This window comes from Rhinolophus sinicus, chromosome 18 (assembly GCF_057876585.1).
Source record: "Rhinolophus sinicus isolate RSI-liver-muscle chromosome 18, RSI-T2T, whole genome shotgun sequence".
NCBI classification, from domain to species: domain Eukaryota; kingdom Metazoa; phylum Chordata; class Mammalia; order Chiroptera; family Rhinolophidae; genus Rhinolophus; species Rhinolophus sinicus.
The window spans coordinates 54,175,457-54,199,886 of record NC_142518.1 but is presented as its reverse complement, the minus strand read 5'-3'; the positions used below and the strand labels follow the sequence as shown (position 1 = coordinate 54,199,886).

Genomic DNA, 24,430 nt, shown 5'->3' with positions numbered 1-24,430 from the left:
TTCAGGAGTGATAACTGCTAGAAAAAATTAATGAGAGTAGTTGCTGAGAAATTCTTTAAAATAAATTATTAAAGAGAATTTAGACTCTTGTATTTATAGTTACTTGCTTCAAATCAAATAATACTCCAATATTGACACTTTGGGGGAATCAAAGGAGAGCAGTTCAAAATGATTACTGTTGATTACCTCTGGTGATTGCATCAAGGTTCTAATTAATTAAGGATAATTGTAGAGCTGATGTGTGTGTGACAAGACTGGTAATTATCTGGCTGACCTTATTGGGCTCACTTTGTGGCAAGTGTTATGTATATAAAATGTGTACAAAGCTACGGATGTAACAATTGAGCATTAATGCTGAAGTTAAATAGATATGTTAGTTAAAATTGCTATTTGTTGCACTTAATATGGAAGCAGCAATTGATGTGGCAAATTTTTTAAAGAGGGGAAGACTGAAAGGGAGATAAATGATTTTGCAATCTGATTCTCCCCTGACCATGAATGAGATCAAATAGAATACACCACACTGAAATATTTGTTTGCACAATGTTGGTAATTTTTTTGGATTACCACTTAATCAATTCTTGACACTTGAATTCTTGACACTTTCAAGCTTGACACTTGAAATCAATTACGAAGACAGGCAAAATATCAGAGTCTGTGTTGGTAGCTGTGCATAGATAAAGCCAAAAGAACTGGAGAACCTACTTTTCTTTGATATTTTCACTGAAATCATAAAGTTATCTTAAATCTATAAGCCAATATGAAGAAATTGATTAGCGAATAGGCAAATATAAAAATAATTATTAAAGTACACAATGTATGCTATGTTTTTCCTGAAAAACTCATATTCCTCTAAAAAGATTTAGCCCAGAAGTTATCTATTCCAATAAGTATTCTCTAGACACCCAGATTAAACTAAGAGCTTTGCCTCTGTGCTTCCATGATTCCTGGGGCAAACCATTATATTATTGCTTATCAAATTAGAGTAAAATTATTGGACTATGTGATTGTTTTTTATGCCACTAGACTCTAAACACCTCAATGACAGGGCCTATGCCTTACTAATCTGTGTTTCTTCGCCATACACTTTTTGGCATCTATCACAGTGTCTTCGACATAATAATATTTACTGCATGTTTCTTAAACTGACATGAACTGAAATCCTCAGATCCATACAGCTATGTATTCAGTTAGAATTTCCCCTAATGTTAACATTACATAGCCATAGAACTATAAAAAAACTCAGAAATTAATATTTGGACAAAACTATTAACTAAACTACAGACTTTATATTTTCACAATTTTTCTACTAATGTCCATTTTTCTTTCAGAATCCAATCCAGAAACCCACATGACATTTAGTTTATATGTCTCCTCCAATCTGTTACAGTTCTTTAGTCTTTATTTTTTATGCTAGTTCTCCTAATTTTTAAATTACAATTCTTTCATAAAGAAGAGTTGTCCCTACTCAAATATTTTTACTTATTTAATTGTTTACTTATATAAATATGGACACATGGATTCATGTTATTTTTATATTATACTATACTATCTTTACTTTTTTTCTTGCTTAAAACTTTACAACTTTGGCTACTAGGCACTCCTTAAATTAGGCTCCTGTGTCTTTTCAACAAGTCCTCTTTCTTAATTTCTGACACCACAAGGTATCCCAAATTAATCTTATATTTTTCCTGCCCCAACCCCATCCCTACATTCAGTCACTCCTTTTTTTTTTTTTTTTTTTAATAAATTTTATTAGGGAATATTGGGGAGCAGTGTGTTTCTCCAGGACCCATCAGCTCTAAGTCGTTGTCCTTCAGTCTAGTTGTGAAGGGCACAGCTTAGCTAAAAGTCCAGTCGCCGTTTTCAATCTTTAGTTGCAGGGGGCGCAGCCCACCATCCCATGCAGGGAATTGAACTGGCAACTTTGTTGAGAGGTCACACTCTAACCAATTGAGCCATCCAACTGCTCTTCAGGAAGCTCAGTGGCAGCTCATTGTCTTCAGTCTAGTTGTGGAGGGCGCAGCTCACTGGCCCATGTGGGAATCGCACCAGCAACCCTGTTGTTCAGAACTTGCGCTCTAACCAGCTGAGCTACCTGGCCGCCCTCAGTCACTTCTTCAAGGATCCCAGGACCTTTGTATTGAAGAACAGTATTTAGAAACTAAGGTGTTAGCACTAGATTTGCTCATTGCTATTGAAGTGACGTTGATTCTCTACTCTCTCAAGAGACAGAGCTAGCCCACAATATACATGTGTCTCTGTTTAATTCAGTACCTATTGAATATTGAATATATATATATGTGTGTGTGTGTGTGTGTGTATATATATATATATATATATATATATATTTATGCCAATGGATTTATATTTAATGTCTCTGATTCTAACAAAACATAGGCTTTATATTAGGTTTTCCTCTTTCTTGCCTATAACTTATTTTTCCAGCAGTTAGAAATAGCTCTTATTCTCTATTAAACACACACACGCACACACACACGATTATTAGTTTAATTTTAATATACATCTAAAGTAATTTCAAAATTGTTAACCCATACACCTATGAGAAGTGTGAAATCAGGGTGCCATCTCCCTGTGTCCTAACATGGTGCATGGGACAAAGGATCTCTCTGAAGCCTTTTTAATAAAGGCACTAATCCCATTCATGAGAATTCTGCCTTTATGACATAATCAGCTCCCAAAAGCTCAATCGCCTAATACCATCACTGTCGTGCGGGAGACCCTGCTCGCTCCGCCATTTGTCATGCAGGGAGGTCTGCGGGGTCTCTGGTCCCGCTCCCCACACAAGAACGCAGGATATGGTGAGGCCAAAAAGGAACACCCACGGAGCCATAGGTAGGGGAGTCATACCACTATATTCTCTCTGGCGGCACTATACTCTCACTGGAGGCTGGATCCACACTGTCCACAAACCGCCATCCACGCTTGCCAGCCTAGCCGCCATCTTCTTGCTAGCCTCATTCTTTCTCTCTCCTCTAGCGTAGCCACAGCAGTTATATTGTGGCCAATGGCTCACTGGTTACAGCTGACGGCCAACTAGCCACAGCTGATGGCCATGCAATCACAGTTGGCCATTTACTACCTGAGCCAGCACCTGTTTATGTGAGGCTGAGAGCCTGGAAACTACTTTCTGGGGCTCTGCCCCCACACTCACCTTGGGGCTAAGTTTCAATATATGATTTTGAGAGGATACAAATCTTCAGATCATAGCATTCCTCCCCTGGTTCACCAAAATTCATGTTCCTCTGCATGCAAAATACACTCATTCCATTCCAATAGCCCCCAAAGTCTTAACTAATTCCAGCATCAAGTTCAAAGTCTAAATCCAAATATAATTATCATTTAAATATCATTTAAATCAGATATGTGTGTGGCTCAAGGTACCCTTCATTCTAAGGCCAATTGCTCTCTAGCTATAAACCTGTGAAATCAAACATGTTATGTGCTTCTAAATCATTATGATAGGACAGGGATTAGATAATCATTCCTCTCCCAAAAGAGAGAAATGAAAAAAAAAGAAAGAGGTAGCAGGTCCAAATAAAATAAATAAATAAATAAATAAGGCCCACTGGGGCAAGGGTCTTGCCTTTGAAAAACACTGGGGTGAGGATTTCCCATGGCTTTGAGGGACACAGCCTCACTGCAGTTCTCATAGGTTAGAGTTCCATGTCTATAGATCTCCTAGGATGGGGTAGCAGGGCCACCCCACACCCATGGCTCCACTAGGCATTGCCCTAGCAAGAGATCCCCACTGTGGCCCCCATCCCTACAGAGGTTTTCCTCCTTCACACCCTGGCTCTCCCAGGTATCGAGGTGGAGTAACCATGTCCCTATAGTTCTTGCACTCTGTGTGCCAGCAGGAAAGCTGATGCTGTCAAGGTTTACTGTCCGTGCCCTCCAGAGGGTTGGCTATCTTAGCCTGAAGCACACCTGGGGTGGCTGTGGAGCATGGCAACTGAATGTGAGGAGTAGAGCCCCTTATGTGAGACAGGCCAGAATAATTCAGTCTCCCCTATAAAATTCTTCTGCCCCTCAGACCTTGCATTCCAGGCCTCTAATGGGGGAGGTAGCGCCGAAGACCTTTGAAATGCCTACTGGGTCATTCTCTCGTTCTCTTGGATAGTAGGTCCTGGCTTCTGTTTAGATGGCCCACCAAACTCCCCACTGTCTTGACAAATAGCTTCTAACTTCCATTGAGATAGCTGATCCATACCAATCTCCTTATGGAATCCTGGCCATACCTTTTGTATTCTCTCCCAAACAAGCTTTCTTATTTTCTTCAGTATGGATACTAGTAGGGGAATTTTCCAAATTTTTAAGTTATGTTTGCATTTTGATTAATCAATCCATCATTTAATAATTTCTTTCTTCTCACACTTTACTATTAATACAAGCATTCAAGAGAAACTAGCTTATTCCTTCAAAATTTTGCTTAGAAATTTCTTCAGTCAAATATCCAATTTGCATTCCCAACAATATGAGAGTGCCTGTTTCCTTATAAACTTGTCAACAGAATATTTTAATACTTTTTAATTTTTGCCAGCCTGATGAGTGAAACACATTATCTCAGTGTTGTTTTAATTTATAATTCACTAATTATAATTGAGTTTGAACTTTTAAAATATGTTTGAGGACTAATTTTATATTTTGTTTATGTATGTGAGTGAATTATGTGTTTATGTCTTTTCCCAATTTTCTATCAGGATTTTAGTTTTCCTTTTCCTTGAATTTTAAGTTTTCTTCTGTGAGTGAAAAAAAAAGGGGGGTTCGATGGAAAATAACTACAGAGGGTGATCTGATGAAAAATTCCTAATTGGGCAGGTTATGGTAGGAAGTCAATCCCTAGGCATATAACTTCATAGGGTAGGCAGAAAGGTAGAAATGAGCAAGAGAAGGAGGGAACTAGCCCCAGTTAGGAGACCCCTTGCAGCTGCTTTCACTTGGGGCACAAACATCTTGCTTGCTCAGCAGGATACTGAGAATAAGATGATGTTACAACAAGGAAAAATGCTGGAGAGGGAGACAAACCATTCCGCTTATCAGAATATACATCCTGCTTCTCAGGACCATTTTTAAAAAAAATTTATTTTATTAAATTTATTGGAGTGGCAATGGTTTGTAAAATTTTATGTTTCAAGTGGGCGTTTCTATAATACATCATTTATATATCACATTGCGTGTTCACCACCCAGAGTCAGTTTGTTACCAGGAAAATGACGATAACCTTGGTTCTTGTCTTCTTGAAGGAAAGAATTCAATCAAGAGATGGAAATTTGTGCAACATGAACAGCAGAAGTTTGTTTGTAAAAGTACACACCAAGACTTGGAGCGGGCTGACCCATGAGAGGGAAGCAGCCTTGCCTCACATTGTATGAAGGCTTTTATTTCTGTGGGTAGAATGCCCTTCTCTTATCTCTCTTTCTCCCCCTGAGGTACCTAGCCCTCTGGCATTTAGCAATGCATTTCATTGATTTAGGGGCATGAGTAAACACACACCTTTGATTTTGGTTGGGGGGGGGGGGATGAGTAAATACATTCCTTAGGAGTATGTGTAAATCTGGAATCCTGTTGGGCTAGTGAGGTATTGGCGACAAACAGGATGTGTTGATAAGCAGGATGTCTTCTCTTAACAATGCATTTCTTTGATTTAGGGGCATGTGCAAACACACCCCTTTGATTTAGGGACATGAATAAACACATCCCCTTGGTTGGGGGGGCGGGGATGAGTAAACACATTCTTTAGGAGTATGTTTAAACCTGGAATCCTGTTGGTCTAGAAAGATACTGATGATCCTGACAAAGAGAATATGCCCACCCCCCCACCTCCCCACCCCCACCCCTGCTTCTCTGACTTCTAACAACACATCTCTGATTTAGAGGTAAGTGTAAGCCTGGAGTCCTGCTGGGCAGCTGCCAGGGGTCTTGACCCAAGTAAGAGCCGCAGCAAGGGACTTTCTAATTGGGGCTAAATCTCTTCTTCTCCTGTTCATTTCTATCTATCTACCTACCCTATCAAGTTCTCCTTCCATCGCCATGTATTTGATCCCCCTTTACCCTCATCTACCACCCTTTTTTCCCCTCACCCTCTGGTAACCAGTAAACTGTTGTCTTTGACTATGAGTTTTTGTTTCTTTGTTTGTCTTGTTCCTTTGTTGTTGTTCTATTTTGTATCCCACATATGAGTTAAGTCATATGGTTCTTGACTTTTTCTGTCTAACTTATTTTGCTTAGCATAATAATCTCAGAATCCATCCACGTTGTTACAAATGGCAGTATTTCATCTTTTCTTATGGCCAAGTAGTTTCCATTCTCAGGACCATTTTTAATGAGATTCTCAAATAAATCATAGGAAATTACCAGCTTACACTCTGAGAAACAATGTTGAAAACCAGAGGGGAGGATGGGACACCTCAGCAAAGAAAGAGAAAGATAATAGAGAAGGAGTTGGGGAGGCAATTCTACCCATAGAGATAAAAACCCTCACATAATATAAGGGGGTGACTGCTTCCCTGTCTTGAGTCAGCCCACTCCATGCCTCGGAGTGTACTCGCTTTGACTAATAAACATCTTGCTGTTCTATGTTGTACAAACTCTGTCTCTTGACTGATTCTTTCCTTTAAGAAGACAACAGCTGAGGCATAATGTCATTCTGGGTAATATAACTTTTTTGTAAAAGGTTTATCCTTGCCTTAAGCAAGCCCTGTCCTTTGTTTTTGTGCATCTAGGTTAACACATCTTTGAAATAAGTAGTAACCACCCTCAAGAGAGCAAATAATCTTGTTAACTGTCCTGTAATCCAATCCTGCCTTGTTTTCTCCCACATCCATGTAATCTGTTTTATGTTCCCTACTTAATTTCAAAAGCATAAAAGAAGTTGCAAAACTGTTATTCTCTGGAGCATTTGATACCAGCTACCCAGCATATGTTGTCAATTTGGCTCAAATAAACTCATACAAATTCTCCCCAGATTTGGACATTACTTTGCATAGTCAGCAGTGTTCTGAAGAAGCCCACCCAGGCCCACCTTGCAAACCCGGACCTGGTGCTAGGTACAATCAAGGGCCCATTGTGTCCCACTGGCTCCCCATTTGGCCTCAAGTGAACTTGGGTGAGTTTCTCTTGGTATTTTGGGCCTTCTTGCTTTAAGTAGCAGGCCATGACTTTATTTGACCTGTTCTTAGAAAATCCTTAAAGTGGATACGGTTGAGATAATCCAGGGAAAGGACACACACAAAAAAAAATAAATAAAAATGGGTTGCTGTTTTTAATTTCAGCGTTTTAATTGGATTACTTACTGAGAGTCTGAACAAAATTTTTCTGGTCAAATGAAAGACTGAACTCCCTTTAGCTCTGAAAGAGAAAGGATACTCGCTTCCCCAACTCAAATAGCCAGTGGGGTGATGGTTGTTGTTCAGATTCCCTAATCTAGAGTGGTGGAGATGGGAAATGGGAGTCATTCAGCCAATCCTGGAGAAGCCAGTGGGAGCCATGGTGAGAAGGGCAGGGGACACTAGAATGGGTTCACCCTGGGAGAGGAGCCCAAGAAAGGAGACTGTGCTTTGGAAAGCATCACGGTTCTGGTAGTGTCTGGTAAGCTCTTGCTGGCCCTTGCTCAGGTATTCCTAAGTGACTAAGAATCTTTGTGAGGTTGCCTGAAGAAAAATTTCCTCTAGGGCATAAAGTGGTCCCATAGGGATCTCCGCCCTACATGGTTCATCTGGAGACATGAGTGTAAGGGCTGATTTTCCTTAGAAGTTTCTTCAGGCTCTACAGCTGTCCAAATTAACGTAGAAAATCATGCCTCTGAGGCTGACAAGCCCTTTGAGTCAGCCTCCCATTAATACTAAAATGGTCAAAATGAGGATCTTTTGATACTTCTAAGGTTTTGTGCACACAATTAGAAAAAGCTGGCTATAAAAGTAGGCATAATGAATGGAAAACATATTTCATTGCTCTCTGAAATCTTAAAAAAAGGATTTAGATATAAAGATCAACCTATGATGTCCGTTAGGTGTCAACCCAATTCTTTGAGGTATCAAAAATTAGTGTTTTTATTTTAACGGAGGGAAGATCATTTGGTACTTGACTTGTCAAGGACAGATATAAATTGTAAATGTCTCCAGGGCAAAATTTGAATCCAATTGTTCTTTTATAAACTAGAGAGTTTTTCTCTTGGCTGAAAGGTCTCTGCTTGTGTCTGTGTGTCTTATAAATACATATGTTATAAATGTGAGATAATTTTCTACCTCTGGATGATATTGTTAAAATTAATTTAAAGGTATGTACTTGTAAGAATTGGGAACTCTAAATAAAATTCTCATAAATATAGAAACCAATCCATGTTTTTCAGTTCACATTTCTGAAATTAATCCTTAGTAAATAAAAGCTAACTTAAGTTTTTTGAAGTAAAACAGACTTCTTTATATTGCCTGGGTTTTACAAAAATAAGTCCATGTTAATAATTGACTTTGATGTTTATGAAAAATGTTTCTAGAGGTTGTAAAATGTCCAAGCTAAGGGATGCTAATTGATTCTTAATTTTCATTAGACATTGAGAATTTAAGGGTTAATATCTCAATATATGTAGGAATAACTTTGCAGTGTTTCAGAAGGGCTCCTGCAACACCTTAAAAGATTTGAAATTGCATGGAAATTATTCTAAAATAAGGGATGAAAATGTCTAACGTATATTGTATGGGTAAACATGGTTATAAAAAAACATATAGTTGGGGCTATGGGAAACCCGATGGCTGCTTGGTTCTACCCTGTTCCCTGGTTCATTCACCATTTTTTAGTTTTTGCATTCCTTCATGCATCACAGTGCATTTAAGCAGGACTTAGATGAAGGAATTTATGAGCTGACATTATTGAAAGGAGATATCTTACAATATTGCCAAGGTTTGAAAGAGTCACTTCAAGAAAATGCCAAGTTGGTAACTGTTTCCTTTCACAGCAAGTTCCCAGGAGACAAAGGCTTTAAATATTGTTTATTTGTGTGTGTGTTTGTTTTGTTTTGTTTTTTGGAAAGGACATCAACTAAAAGGCACTTTTGAACCTCATTGGAAGGGACCTTATCAGGTGCCTAACCATGAATGGACATCTACCCTTGTTGCTGACACTCCCTTTCATCTATAACAGGCATCAAAAACTTCTCTAGGATGAGAAGCTACAGACATCAGAGGTAGACAGCTGTCCCTATATACCTAAAGATTAATATTGAACTCAGAATCCATTTTGTTTGATTGTCTTTACCTGTCTGCTAATGATATTAGTCTTTATAACAATTATACTTGTTATTTGGATTTCTATATATAGTCCAATTATTTATGATTACTGAACATGTATAAGATAACAGTTAGTATTCTATTCATGGTTTATGTAAATGTAATACTAGATGCCAGATACAAACAAATGTGGCAGAAGGCAAAACACAGATAATGACACTTTACAGGATAGAAATGATTCAGAGTGTTTTTTCACAATGAAGGCCATAAGACCTGAGTGCCTTCATTTACCAGCCCTCCCTTTTGGGAAAATTTGGTCTAAATTCATAGCCCATGTTACACTATTACTCCACCCCAATGGTCCCCCATTTCAATGAAATTATGTAGATACCAAGACTTTTAAGAATGAGTCTTCCTAGCACTGTGAGACCACACTGTCTCACCAAAATGTTGGTCATTAATGCATCTTTGCAATTGATTTATGACCAAAAGGGGGAATTGTGGATGAAAAAAGGGGCTCTATAATAAATCTAACTGAAAGTTACCTGACAGAGTGATCTGATAATAAATTGCCAACTGGGCAGAGCCTGGTGGGTAGTCACACCCCAGGGCTATAAAAGGTTTATCATTGCCTTAAGGAAGCCCTATCCATTGTTTCTGTGAATCTAGGTTTAACACGCCTTTGAAATGCCTCGTTTTCAGGCCCCTGGGAAGCATAACCAACCTCAAGAGACCACATAATCTTGTTAACTATCCTGTAATCCATTCATAGAGATTTCCCTGCCTTGCTTTCTCCCATGTTCATGTAATCTCCCTTATATTCCAAATGCATAAAAGAAACTACAAAATTGTCATTCTCAGGAGCATTTGAGATTTTGCTTCCTGGCATGTCATCAGTTTGGCTCACATATACTCTTACAAAAATTCTCTATAAGTTTCAATGCTTCTTATGTTTAACACTAGGTATCTTGTATATACTATTTGGCTTTTTGTGACTAGCTTATTTCACTTATCATAAAGTCTTCAAGGTTTATGCATGTTTCAGCATATGTCAGAATTTCACCCTTTTATGGTAAAATGATATGCCAATTTATATATCACATTTTGTTTATACATTCATCTGTCAATGGACACTGGGGTTACTTCCACATTTTGTCTATTGTGAATAATGCTGCTATGAGCATGTGTGTACAAATGTCTGTTCAACAGTCCCTATTTTCAATTCTTTGGCGTATATACCTAGAAGTTGAATTGCTTGATCAAATGGTAATCCTATTTTTCATTTTTTGAAGAATACTCATACTATTTTCCACAATGCCTGCAGAATTTTACATTCCCACCTGTAATGCACAAGCATTCCAATTTCTCCACATCCTTGACACTTTTTAAGAAATAACAGCCAGCTTAACGGGATGTGAAGTAACATTGTGTTTTTATTTGCGTTTCCCTAGTGATGATTGATATTGAGCATCTTTCCAGTGTTTATTGGTCATTTGCATACCTTGTTTGGACAAACGTCTGTTAAGTCTTTACCCATTTTTAAATCAGATTGTTTATTTAATGTTGAGTTGTAGATATTTTTAATATATTATGAATATTAACCCCTTCTCAGATATATGATTTGCAAATACTTTTCCATTCTCTGGGTTGCCATTTTACTGTGTTGATAGTGTCCTTTCATGTATAAAACTTAAAAAAAAAAAATCCAGTATAATGAATATTTCTCACTATATTTTCTCCTAAGAGTTTTATAGTTTTAGCTCGTATCTTTGGGTTGTTTGTTGTTTTTTTGTTTGTTTTTTTTTAATTCATTTTCAGTTAATTTTGTGTATGGTGTAAGATCAGGGTATGACTTTATTTTTTATATGTGAATATCTAGTTTTCCACACACCAGGTGTTGAAAACATGGTCCTTTCCACATTAATGGCCTTGGCAAGTTTATAAAAAATCATTTTACCATATATATGAGAATTTATTTCTGGGCTCTATATTCAATTTCCATTTGTCCCCATCTCTGTCTCTATGACAGTAACACACTATTTTGATTACTCTAGCTTTGAAATATGTTTTTAAATCAGGATATGCGAGACCTCCAACATTATTCTTAAGATTGTTTTGGCTATTGGGGATACATTGAGATTCCACGAATGAATTTTAGGATAGATTTTTATATTTCTGTGAAAACATCATTGGTATTTTGATAGAGATTGCATTGAATCTGGAGAATACTTTGGGTAGTATTGATAGCTTAACAATATGAGTTCTTTCAATATATAAATAGAGGATATCATTCCATTTATTTTTAGCTTCTTCAGTTTTTTTCAGCAACATTCTGTAGTTTAAATGCAAGCCTTTTGCTTCCTTGGCTAAGTTTATTCCTAAGTGTTTAATTCTGCTTGAGGCTTGTAAATGAAATTTTCTTAATTTCCTTTTCAGATTGTTTATTGTTGGTGTATAGCAATACAACTGATTTTGACATTAATTTTGTATCTTCCAACTTTTCCAAATTAGTTTCTTTAGATATAATATTTTTTTCTTTGTTTTTTTGGGGGGTGGGTTAAGGGGGGTGTAATAGAGTTTTGTACAAAGAACTTCATGTTGTTGTGAACAGAGAAAATTTTACTTCTACTTTTCCAATTTGTATGTGAATTATATCTTTTTTTTTTCTTAATTGATCTAATTGGCGAGGCATTCCAATACTATGTTGAATAGAAATGACAAAGGTGAGCAATCCTGTCTTTTTCCGGATCTTAGTAAAAACAATTTCAGTCTTTCACCATTAAGTATGATATTAACTGTGGGCTTTTCATATGACACTTTTATTATGTTGAGGTAGTTTAATGCATGTACTGGTTTGTTGAGTCTTTATATCATGAAAGTCTGTTGAATTTTTAAAAATACATTTTCATCAGTTGAGATTATCATGTGGTTTTCTTCTTTATTCTGTTGATAGGGTGTATTATTACATTGATTAATTTTCATATGTGAGAACATCCTTGCATTCCAGCAATAAATCCCACTTGGTGATGGTGTATATTCTTTTATTTTTTATTAATTTTTATGAAATATGTTGCAGTGACATTGGTTAGTGAAATTATATAGGCTTCAAGTATGTATTTCCATAATAAATCATCTATATATTGCATTGTGCGTTCATGACCCGGAGTCAGTTCCCCTCCCATCACAATATATTTGACCCCGTTTTTGCTCCTCTACCAACTTCCCTCCCCTTTGATAACTACTAAACTATTGTCTGTGTCTATCAGTTTTTGTTTGTTTGTCTTGTTCATTTGTTACTTTCAGTTTTATATCCCACATATGAGTGAAGTCATATGGTTCTTGACTTTTTCTGTCTGACTTACTTTGCTTAGCATGATAATCTCAAAATCCATCCATGTTGTTGTTGGAAATGCAGTATTTCATTTTTTCTCATGGCCAGTAATATTCCATTGTATGTATGTATTACATCTTTATCCAATCATCTGTCGAAGGACACTTTGGTTGTTTCCAAGTTTTCAACACCATGAATAATCCTGCAATGAACATAGGGGTACATACTCGTATATCTTTACAGATAATGTTTTCAGATTTTTGGTGTAGATATCCAGAAGAACTGCTGTGTTGTATGGTAATTCTATTCTTAATTTTTTTAGTTACCGCCATACTGTTTTCCATAGTGTCTGTACCAATTTACATTCCTACAAGTAGTGTATGAGGGTTACCTTTCCTCCACAACTTCTCGAACACTTTTTGTTTCTTGTCTTGTTGATTATAGCCATTCTAACAGGTGTGAGGTAGTATCTCGTTGTGGTTTTGATTTGTATTTCTTTAACAGCTGGTGAAATTCAACATTTTGTCATATATCTGTTGGCTGTTTGTGTATCTTTTTAGGAGAAGTGTCTGTACAGGTCTTCTGTCCATTTTTTAATTGGATTTTTTCTTTTTTTTGTTGATGAGTTGTATGAGTTCTTTATATATTTTAGATATCAACCCTTTATCACAGGTGTTGTTTACAAATATTTTCTCCCTTTCGGTTGACTGTCTCTTTGTTTTGTTGATGGTTTCCTTTGCTGTGCAGAAGCCTTTAGTTTGATACAGTCACATTCATTTATTGTTGCTTTTACTTTCCTTGCCTTTGAGGTCAAATTCATAACATTCTCTCTGAACCCAAGGTCCATATGGGTTCTATGCTTTCTTCTATGCAATTTATTGTTTCAGGTCGTATGTTTAGGTCTTTGATACATTTCAAGTTAATTTTGGTAAATGGTAGCAGATAGCAATCTTCCTTCTTTTTTTTGCACAAGATTTCCAGTTTTCCCAGCACCATTTACTGAGGATGCTTTCTTTTTTCCACTGCATGTTTTTGGCTCCTTTGTTTAAAAATTATGTGTCCATATATACATGGGTTTATTTCTGGGTTCTCAGTTCTATTCTATTCATCTCTGTTTCTGCTAATATCATGCTGTTTTGATTATGTCACCTTCTTGTATAGATTGAAGTCAGAGTGTGGTAACTCCAGCCATATTCTTTTTTCTTAGGATTGCTTTAGCTATTCGGGTCTTTTGTGATTCCATATAAATCTGATAATTTTTGGGGCGTTCTATTTCTTGAAAAAAATGCCATTGGGATTTAGATGGGGTTTGCATTAAATCTGCATATTTGCTTTGGATAATATAGCCATTTTAACTAGGTTGATTTCTCATCCATGAACACAGAATATTATTCCATTTCTTTGTGTCTTCTATAATTTCATTTAATAATGTCTTATAATTTTCAGTGTATAGGTTCTTTACATCCTTTCTTAAGTTTATTCCTAGGTATTTTATTCTTCGTTTTTTCATTTATTTTTTTTTAATTAAAGTGTATTGGGGTGACAATTGTTAGTAAAGTTACATAGATTTCAGGTGGACAACTCTAAAATGTATCTATATATCACATTGTGTGTTCACCATCCAGGGTCAGTTCTCTTTCCATCACCATATATTTGATCCGCTTTACCCTCATCTACCACCCCTCCCCTCTTACCCTCTGGTAACCACTAAACTATTGTCTGTGTCTATGAGTTTTTGTTTCTTCATTTGTTTCTCTTGTTCATTTGTTGTTTTCAGTTTTATATCTCACATATCAGTGAAATCATGGTTCTCGACTTTTTCTGTTTGACTTATTTCGCTTAGCATGATAATCTCAAGATTCATCCATGTTGTTGCAAATTGTACTATTTCATCTTTTCTTATGGCAGAAGTATATATATCACATCTTTTCTTTTGTGGTTTATATACTTATTCCATTCTGTATATATACCACATCTTCTTTATCTAATTATCTATCGAAGGACACTTTGGTTGTTTCCATGTCTTGGCCACCATAAATAAAGCTACAATGAACATCGGAGCACATACATCTTTACGGATAAATGTTTTCAGATTTTTTGGGTAGATACCCAGGAGAGGGATTGCTGGGTCATATGTTAATTCTGTTCTTAATTTTTTCAGAAACATCCACATTGCCTTCCATAGTAGATACACAAATCTGCATTCCTACCAACAGTGTATGAGGGTTCCTTTTTCTCCACAGCCTCTCCAACACTTGTTACTATTTGTCTTGTTGATGATAGCCATTCTAACTGGTGTGAGGTGATATCTCACTGTGGTTTTTATTTCCATTTCTCTGATGATTAGTGATGTTGGGCAATTTTTCATATGTCTACTGGCCATTTGTATGTCCTCTTTGAAGAAATGTCTATTCAGGTCCTCTGTCCATGTTTTAATTCTATTTTTTTGTTGTTGTTGTTGAGTTGTATGAGTTCCTTGTATATTTTGGATATTAGCCCTTTATCGGAGGTGTCATTTGCAAAAATCTTTTCCCACTCGATTGATTGCCTCTTTATTTTGTTGATGGTTTCTTTTACTGTGCAGAAGCATTTTAGTTTGATATAGTCCCATTCATTTATTTTGGCTTTTACTTCCCTTGCTTTGGAGTTAAATTCATAAAATGCTCTTTAAACCCAAGGTCCATAAGTTTAGTACCTATGTTTGCTTCTATGCAGTTTATTGTGTCAAGTCTTATGCTTAAGTCTTTGATCCATTTTGAATTAATTTTGGTACATGGTGACAGATAGCAGTCCAGTTTCATTCTTTTGCACGTGGCTTTCCAATTCTGCCAGCACCATTTATTGAAGAGGCTGTCTTCTTTTCGTTGTATATTTTTGGCTTCTTTGTCAAAAATTATCTGTCCATATTTATGTGCATTTATTTCTGGGTTCTCAATTCTATTCCATTGGACTCTGCCAGTAACATACTGTTTTGATTATTGTTGCCCTGTAGTGCAAGCAGAAGTCAGGGAGTGTGATATGTCCAGCATTGTTCTTTTTAATTAGGATTGCTTTGGCTATTCGAAGTCTTTTTTGGTTCCATACAAATCTGATGATTTTTTTGTTTTGTTTAAAAAAAAAAAAGCCATTGGGATTTTGATGGGAATTGCATTAAATCTGTATATTGCTTTGGGTAATAAGGCCATTTTCATTTTAACTATGTTGATTCTTCCAATCCATGAACATGGAACGTCTTTCCGTTTTCTTGTGTCTTCTTCAATTTCTTTTAAAAATGTCATATAGTTTTCTGTATATAGGTCTTTCACATCCTTGGTTAAATTTATTCCTAGGTATTTTATTCTTTTTATTGCAATTGCAAAGGAATTTTTTTTACGTGATCTTAGAGGACAAGCTTTCAGTTTTTCACCATATTAGCTGACTTTTGGTTATATATGACCTTTATTATGTTGAGGTAAGTAAAACATTTTATTAAGTGTTTTAATCATAGATTGATCTTTTGTCTTGTCAGATATCATCTTGGTCTCAGAACACAACCCCCAGGGGAGGATGAGATAGGCTATGTGGTTCTGAGCCTGTGAAATCCTAATGCTGTCCCTGCAGCCAGATGCAGAGCTGTGTGCCTCAGTAGCCCTGTGTGCCCCTGCTGTGATGAGACATGAAAGTTTATGGCAGGGTGGCCTGGGAGAGGTGCCTGGTCGGTTTGTGACTTTGTTCTCTTCCAAGTAATGGTGACTGCATGACCACAGCTGCCTCACCTTTATAGCTTCTCCCTTGTCACTCGAATTAGCCTCACTGTTCATCTGCAGCTCAGAAACTGTCTCTCCAGTTGTCAGGGCTATAGATATTCTCTTTAATCTGACACTGCTACCGTTTTTCCTGGGACCTGGTGCTAATACTGGGAAGGTGTGGGGGAAGCTAGCTCTGGGAGATTGGGGAGAGGCACCCAGTATGCATGGCTTTGTTTTCTGCCTGGCAGTGAGGGCTGTTAGACTGCAGTTGTCACACTGCTGTATTTGGTCTTTGCCCCCAGGTCTCTGCCCCAATCACTGGTTTCAGCTGTGTTACCTGCTGATCCCTGAGGAAGAATTGCTGAGGCCACAGAGAGTGCACCGGCATTCTCAATTCTCTCCTCTTGTCTCCTGGGACCCCAGTGATCTCCAGACTGCATCCTGTGGCCCCCCACCTCTGTACTTCTTCCTTCCCCCATCTCCTGTTCACCGCAATTTGCCCATCATCAGATGTTTCAATGCACAGATCTCTCAGAAGTGTTTGTGTTGTGTAGGACTCCTTTGTTGAATTATAGCTGTTCAATTTGTTGTAACTTCAAGGGACAATATGAAGGAGCATCCCTCATGCCACTATGCTTCTGACATTTCTATATGTTTCTACTTTTAGGCCAGTACCATACCGTTATGATTGTTTTATCTTTGTAGTATAGTTTGAAATTAAGAAGTGTGACACCTGTGGCTTGGTTTTTATTGCTCTGGATTGCTTTAGCTGTTTGAGGCCTTTTGTGTGGTTCCATATTAATTTTAATTTTTTTTTCTATTTATGTGAAAAATGCCATTGGAATTTTGGTCAGGATTGTATTGAATCAATAGATGGTTTTGGGTAGCATGAACATTTTAACAATATTAATTCTTCCCATCCATGGACACAGGATATCTTTCCATTTATTTGTGTCTTCATTTTTTAAAAAAAGTCAGTGTCTTTTACATTTGAGTGTGCAGACCTTTCACTTCCTTGCATAAAATTCTTCCTAAGTATTTTAGTGTCGTTACTCCTTTTATCAATGGGATTTTTTTTTTTTTTTTAACTTACGCAGATTTCATTGTAGTGTATAGAAACACAACTGATTTCTCTATATTGATTTTGCATCTTGGAACTTTACTGAATTCACTGACTTCTCTTTCTTGCCTGATTGCCCTGACTAAGACATTCAGTACTGTGTTGAATGGGTGTGGTGAGACTGGACACAACTGATTGTTCCTGATCTTAGAGCAAAAGTTTCCACTTTTTACTATGGTGTATGATGTTAGACATGGGCTTGTCATATATGGCCTTTATTTTGTTGATTGTTTTGTCAGTTTTCATTTCCCATTTGATTTCTTCTTTGACCTATTAGTTTTTCAGAAGCATGTTTTTTTGTTTTGTTTTTTTTAATTTCCATATACTTGTGAATTTTCTAATTTTCCTCTTGGTATTGATTTCTAGTTTCATACCATTATGGTCAGAAAAGATATTTGTGTGATTTCATGCTTCTTAAGTTTGTTAAAACTTGTTTTGTGTTGTAGCAATATGATCTATCCTGAAGAATGCTTTATGTGCACTTCAGAAAAATGTGTATATTGTTGCTGCTATATATGTCTGTTAGGCCCATTTGTTCTAAAGTAATTTTCAGGTCCAGTGTTTCCTTTTTGATTATCAGTCTGAACTATCTATTGTTGAAAGTGATTATTATAGTCTCCTACTATTATTGTATTATTGTCTACTTCTGCCTTCAGATCCATTTGTATTTACTTAATATATATAACTGATCCAATGATATATATATATATATATATATATATATATATATATATATATATATACCAGATCCAATGTATGTACACACACACACACACACACACACACACACACACACGCACGCCAGAGGGTGCCAAAAAATGTATACATGTTTTAAGAAAGGAAAAAACCTTATTAAATTTGTAATACTCAATGTATGCCAATAACAAAAGATTAATACAAGTCATGTGTATACATTTTTTGTAGCCCCAATATGTGTGTGTGTATATATATATATATCTATATATATACCTACATATAGCTATATATAATATCTTTGATGAGTTGACCCCTTTATCAATATATGATCTTTTTTATTTCTTGTTATAGTTTTTGGCTCAAAGTCTATTTGTCTGATATAATTATAGCTACTAATGCTGTCTTTTGGTTTCCACTCATATGCAATACCTTTTTCCATCACTTTGAGCCTATGTTGTTCTTAATGACAAATTGAGTCTCTAGTAGGCATCACATAGTTGGGTTTAGTTTTTTTATTCACCCAGCATCTCGATGTCTTTTTATTGAAGAAGTAAATCCATTTACACTTAATGGTAATTATTGATAGTAAGGACTTACTAACTTTATCTTATTGTTTTTTGGCTGCTTTGTAGTTTATTTGTGGCTCTCTTTTTCTCCATTTTTTTGAATTGATGATTTTCTATAGTTGTATGTTTTGATTCCTTTGTTTTTATCTTCTGTGCATGTACCATAGGTTTTTGCTCTGTGGTTATCATGAGACTTAATAAAACATCATATATATATATGTGTGTGTGTGTGTTTCTGCTGATAACAATTAAAATTTAGTCATATACAAAAATTCTACCACTTTACCCTTTTATGGTATTGATGTCACAATTTACATATTTTATATTGTATATTTGTTAACAAGTCATTGTAGCTGTAGATATTTTAAATATTTTTAAACTGTTGTCTTACTGTATTAGTTCATTTTTTTTAAATTTCTTTTGAAAAATCTTTTTTATTAGTTTAATGTGTACAAAACACTGTAATAGTTAGACATTTATCATTTATACCCCTCACAAAGTGATAATCCCCCTCCCCCAATCTACTTCCCCTCTGACATTGTATACAGCCGTTACATTTCCACTGTCTCTATTCCTTTAGATAAGTGTTGAACACAACACCATATTACAGTATTACAGTAATTTCAATCTGATTACATACATGTACATATATATTTTTTTACCAATATATTAATATATTTTCATTTTCTAAATAAGTTTTTTCCATCTTTCTCCCTTTCTTTTCCATCTTGAAGTTCAGTGATATGGACATAATTCCTTTTAATGGTTTTCTGTAAGTCCTGTAGATTTTCTTTATTCCTTTTTGTTGTTGTTGTTCCTCTGATTGGATGATTTCAATATACCTGTTTTCAAGCTCATTAATTCTTTCTTCTGTTTGGTCAAGTCTGCTATTGAAGCTCTGTGTTGAGTTCTTCAGTACAGTCATATTGTTCAGCTCCAAAATTTTTGTCTAATTCTTTTTTATGTTTTCTATCACTTTGTTGAACTACTACTTTTATTCTTGTATTTTTTTCCTGATATCATTAAATTGTTTGTGTTTTCCTGTAGTTTCCTGAGCATCATTAGAACAATTGTTTTGAAATATTTGTTGGGCAGTCCTGGATCTCCATTTCTTTGAGGCCAGTTACTAGAAGTGTACTATATTTCTATGGTGGAGTCATGTTTCCATGATTCTTTATGATCTTTGTAATCTTGCACAGATGTCTACATATTTGATGAAGTAGTCACCTTTTCCAGACTTTATGGAATAATTTCAGTAAGGAAAGCCTTTCACCTGTGGGTAGGGACATGCTGGAACATGCAATGATCCCAGGTCTAGTGGTGCAGGACACCAAGTGTGGGGACTTCTAGCGATACTGGGTTTGGGGTTATTGATGTCTCTTTAGCTCAGGTGCTGAAGTCTACACATTGACAATTGCATGGACCATGAGGAGTGCTTCAGGGAATCTGCCTTTCCTACAAAAGCTGTTGGAGTCATCAGCAGCACCTGAAGGTCCAGAAGCCTGTGACCAGGGCAAGCAAGGGTGGTGGCCAGATCAGGTGGAGTACACACAGTCAGCTGCATGGGTCAGCTGCAGGTGCCTGTATAGTGGTAAGGGCCGGTTTCAGACACACACATAGTGTTGGGAACAGGGAAGGCAACAAGAGTTAGGACCAACTGCAGGCACACTGACAACTGTGGAGGCCCTTGCTGTCAGCATGTTCTTCCATGTCAGCACCATCTCCACCACCCACCCACCCCCCACCATGGAAGCATATGCAGTGGTGATGAGCAGTTGGCTGGCAGCATGTAAGTACACAGCTGGAAGGGCTGGGCCAGGCACACACATGGTGATGAGGGTCTGCCATAGAGGTATAAGCTGATGTCTTGCACTCATGGAGTCATAGTGGCCTGGGCTGGCTGCTGGTGCTCGTTATGAGCTCTGTCAGTGGTGGTGGGGGAGAAGAAGGGAGTGGAAAGGGACTCAGCAGTTTGGCCATTGGTTTCTTCAGTGGTTAAAAGCTAGTGAGTTAGTTTGCAGATCAGGTTACTGGGAATTATAATCCCTTTTGTTGTGTGGCTTCTACTGGTAGCCCCTGCTTTTCTTCCTTGCTCTTAGCCATATCTATACACATCAGTTTTGTTTGTCTCTGGATGGGATGAAACCAAGGTTGGACCTCTGTGCCATGCTCCGAAAAACTCAGGAATTTTGTCACTCATCCTGCTATTCTCTTCTCAGTTAGGGCAACTTTTCTAGCTGGGGGTTCCCTCTTGGGACTGAGCAATACCAGCTCAGGGAATGGGCTGATGCAGGTAAAATAAGGCTGCTTTCCTTTCATATGTGTGCAGTTATTCTCAATTTTTTTTTTCCATTGTGTTACCAAAGTTTCTTCAGTAAACTTCAGAGTTCTTCCACAGCTGTTTTTGTTTGTGGATAACTATCTCATTGTTGACCCTATGTGCAGACAGAAGCTAGAGTCTCCTATGCTGCCATTTCAGTGATGTCACTCTCTAAATTTTAGTACTTTATAAATGTATTGTCAAAATTATACAATAATCACAACTAATTCAAAAACACTTTCATAACCCCACAACAATAGCTTATACCACATAGCAGTCATTTTCTATTTCTCCCTTCCCCCAAAACCCAAACAATCACTAATCTACATTCTGTCTCTGGATTTGCCTATTCTGGACATTCCATATGAATGAAATCATAAAATACGTGTATTACCTTGTTTGTTTTTGTTGGTTGGTTTCTTTCACTTGCCATAATGTTTTCTAGTTCATCATGTTATAGCATGTATCAGTACTTCATTTTTTTAAATTAGTTTCAAACAACGTAACAGACATTTACACCCTTCACAAAATGATAACCCCCCTCCCCCATCTACTAGCCCTCTGACATCGTATATAGCTGTTAAAATTCCATTGACTCTATTCCTTATGCTGTAATCCACATCCCGTAAATATATATATATATATATATATGAATAATTATAGTTGACATTCAATATTATTTAGCTTCAGCTTCAGGTGTATAGCACAGTGGTCAGGCATCTACACAGTCAATGAAGTGGTCTCTCTAATAAGACAAGTGCCCAGTTGTACATGGATGTTCATAGAAACATTATTCTAACAGCCAGAAATTGGTGATGTCTACTAATTGATGAAAGGATAAACAAATTGTGGTATTTCCATATAGTAAAATATTTGTCAGTCATAAAAATGAAGTACTGATGAAAGACAGTTTGGGGAATATAATCAGTACTTCATTTTTATGGCTGACAAATATTTTACTATATGGAAATACCACAATTTGTTTATCCTTTCATCAATTAATAAACATTACCAGTTTCTGGCTGTTAGAATAATGTTTATATGAACATCCATGTACAACTACTTATATGAACACGTTTCAATTTCTCATGAGTATATACGTAAAAATGGATTGATGTTAATTCCTTAAATATTAATAAGATTCACTATGAAAGCAATTGGGCTAGGGTTTTGTTTGTGGGAAGCTGTTTGATGACTAACTCAATGGTTTTACTTGTTCTAGTTCTATTTGGATTTCTTATTTTTTGAGTCACTTTTGTACTGTATTTGTAGGACTTCATTTCATCTAAGTTATCTATTTTTTTGGAATAGAATTTTTCACAGCATTCCCTTATAAAGCTATCATCTTTTTGTAAAGTTGAGAGTAATATCCTGTTTTCATTATTGATTTTAGTAATATATGTCTTCTATCCATTTCTTTTGCTTGATTTAGCTGCAAGTTTGTCAATTTTGTTGATTTTCTCTAATAATCACCTTTTGGTTTTCTTGATTTTTCTCCCTAGTTTATTATTATTATTATTATTATTATATATTTCATTTCTTTCTGCTCTAAATTTTGTTGTGTTTTTTTAATTGTCCTTAATTTATTTATTTTTCCTTCTTTTTTTAAGTTTCTTAAGGTGGAAGTATAGCTTATTGACTTGAACTTTTCCCTGTTTATTATGTATTTTACCTCTAAACACTTCTTTAATTGCATCCCATAAGTTTCACCATGTTGCAGATTTATTTATTTATCTGAAAGTGTGTTCTAATGTCTCTTGTGTTTTTCATTTGACTTATGGTTATTTAGAAGTGTGTTTTTAAATTTCCACATATATGTGAATTTCCCAAATTAGCTGCTGTTGTCAATTTGGAATTTTATTCAGTTGTACTTCAGAACATAATTTGTACAATTTTACTATTTTCAAAAATTTATTGAGGCTAGTTTTATGGCCTAACATACAGTTTATATTGGACAATTTTCTATGTGCACTTTACTGGAATGAGTATACTGCAGAATGGGTATACTGAGAACCTTCTATAGAAATCTCGTACTTCTAGTTGGTTTATAGTGTTTTCTAAGTCTTCTATTCCCTTGTGATCTTTTGTCTAGCTGTTCTACCCATCATTAAAACAAGGTAATTAGATCTTCAATTATTATTGCTGAATTGTTCATTTCTCCCTACCTTTCTGTCAATTTTTTTCACATATTTTGATGCTTTTTTATTAGATGCATATATTTTTATAATTGTCATATATATTATTTTCCCAGCTTTATTTAAGTATAATAAGCAAATAATATTGTATACATTTAAGATGTAAAACATGATGGTTTGAATTATATATAGTGAATGATTACCAGAACCAAATTAGCACATTCATTACTTCACATAAGTTACCATTTTATGTGTGCATGTGTGGTAAGAAAACTTAAGATCTACTCTCTTAACAAATTTCAAGTGTACAATACGATATTATTAACTATAGTCACCATGAACTTATTTATCATATAAGTAAAAGTTTGTACCCTCTGACCATCTTTCTATTCTTGATGGATTAATTTTTATCATTATTAAATGTCCTCCTACATGTCTAGTAACAATTTTTTGTCTTAAAGACTATTTTTTTTCTGATATTAGTTTAGCTACCTCAGCTTTCTTTTGTTTACCATTTGCATAGCATGTCTCATTTTCATTCTCTTACTTTCAACCTATTTGTGTCTTTGAAACTAAAGTATATTTTTTGTAGAGAGCATACAGTTGGTCTCTTTATTTTTATTCATTCTGTAAAACTTTCTTTGGTTTGGAGTTTTTAATCCATTTACATGTAATATGATTTTTGATAAGGTAGAATTTATGTCTGCCACTGGTATTTGTCTCCTATATGCCTTATGTCTCTTGCCCTAATTCTTCCACTGATGCTTGTTTTTGTGTTACATAGGTATTTTCTAGTATACTGTTTTAGTTAACTTGTCATTTCTTACATTATGTATAGTAGGCAGAATAATGCCCCTCAAAAGATATACATGTCTTAGTCCTAGAACCTGTCAGTATGTTACTACATATAAAAAGGGACTTTGCAAGTGTGATTAAATTTAAAATCTTGAGATGACAAAGTCATCCTGGATTATCTGCATGAGCCAAGTAAAATCGCAAAGCTCCTTATAGGTGGAAGGTAGACAAGCGATGTGATTGCTAGCTTTAAAGATAGAAGGGAGTCATTACCCAAGGAATGTAAGCAACTTCCAGAAACTGAAATAGCAAATAATAAATTTTCCCCTTGAGCCTCCACAAGGAATACAGCCTTGCTAACACTGATTTCAACCTTACATAACCCATTAATGACTTCTGAACTTCATTAATGTAAGATGATAAATTTGTGTTGTTTTAAACTACTATGTTATTGGTAATTTATAACAGCAGACATAGAAAACCAATACAATGTA

The 24,430-nt window shown here is 35.9% G+C and overlaps 1 pseudogene; it reads right to left on the bottom strand.

Annotated features, from left to right (window-relative positions):
* Nucleotides 1–16,376, bottom strand: part of LOC109438722 (proteasome subunit alpha type-1 pseudogene) — an 84,195-nt pseudogene extending 67,819 nt beyond the window's left edge.
* Between the last annotated feature and the right edge of the window lie 8,054 nt (nt 16,377–24,430).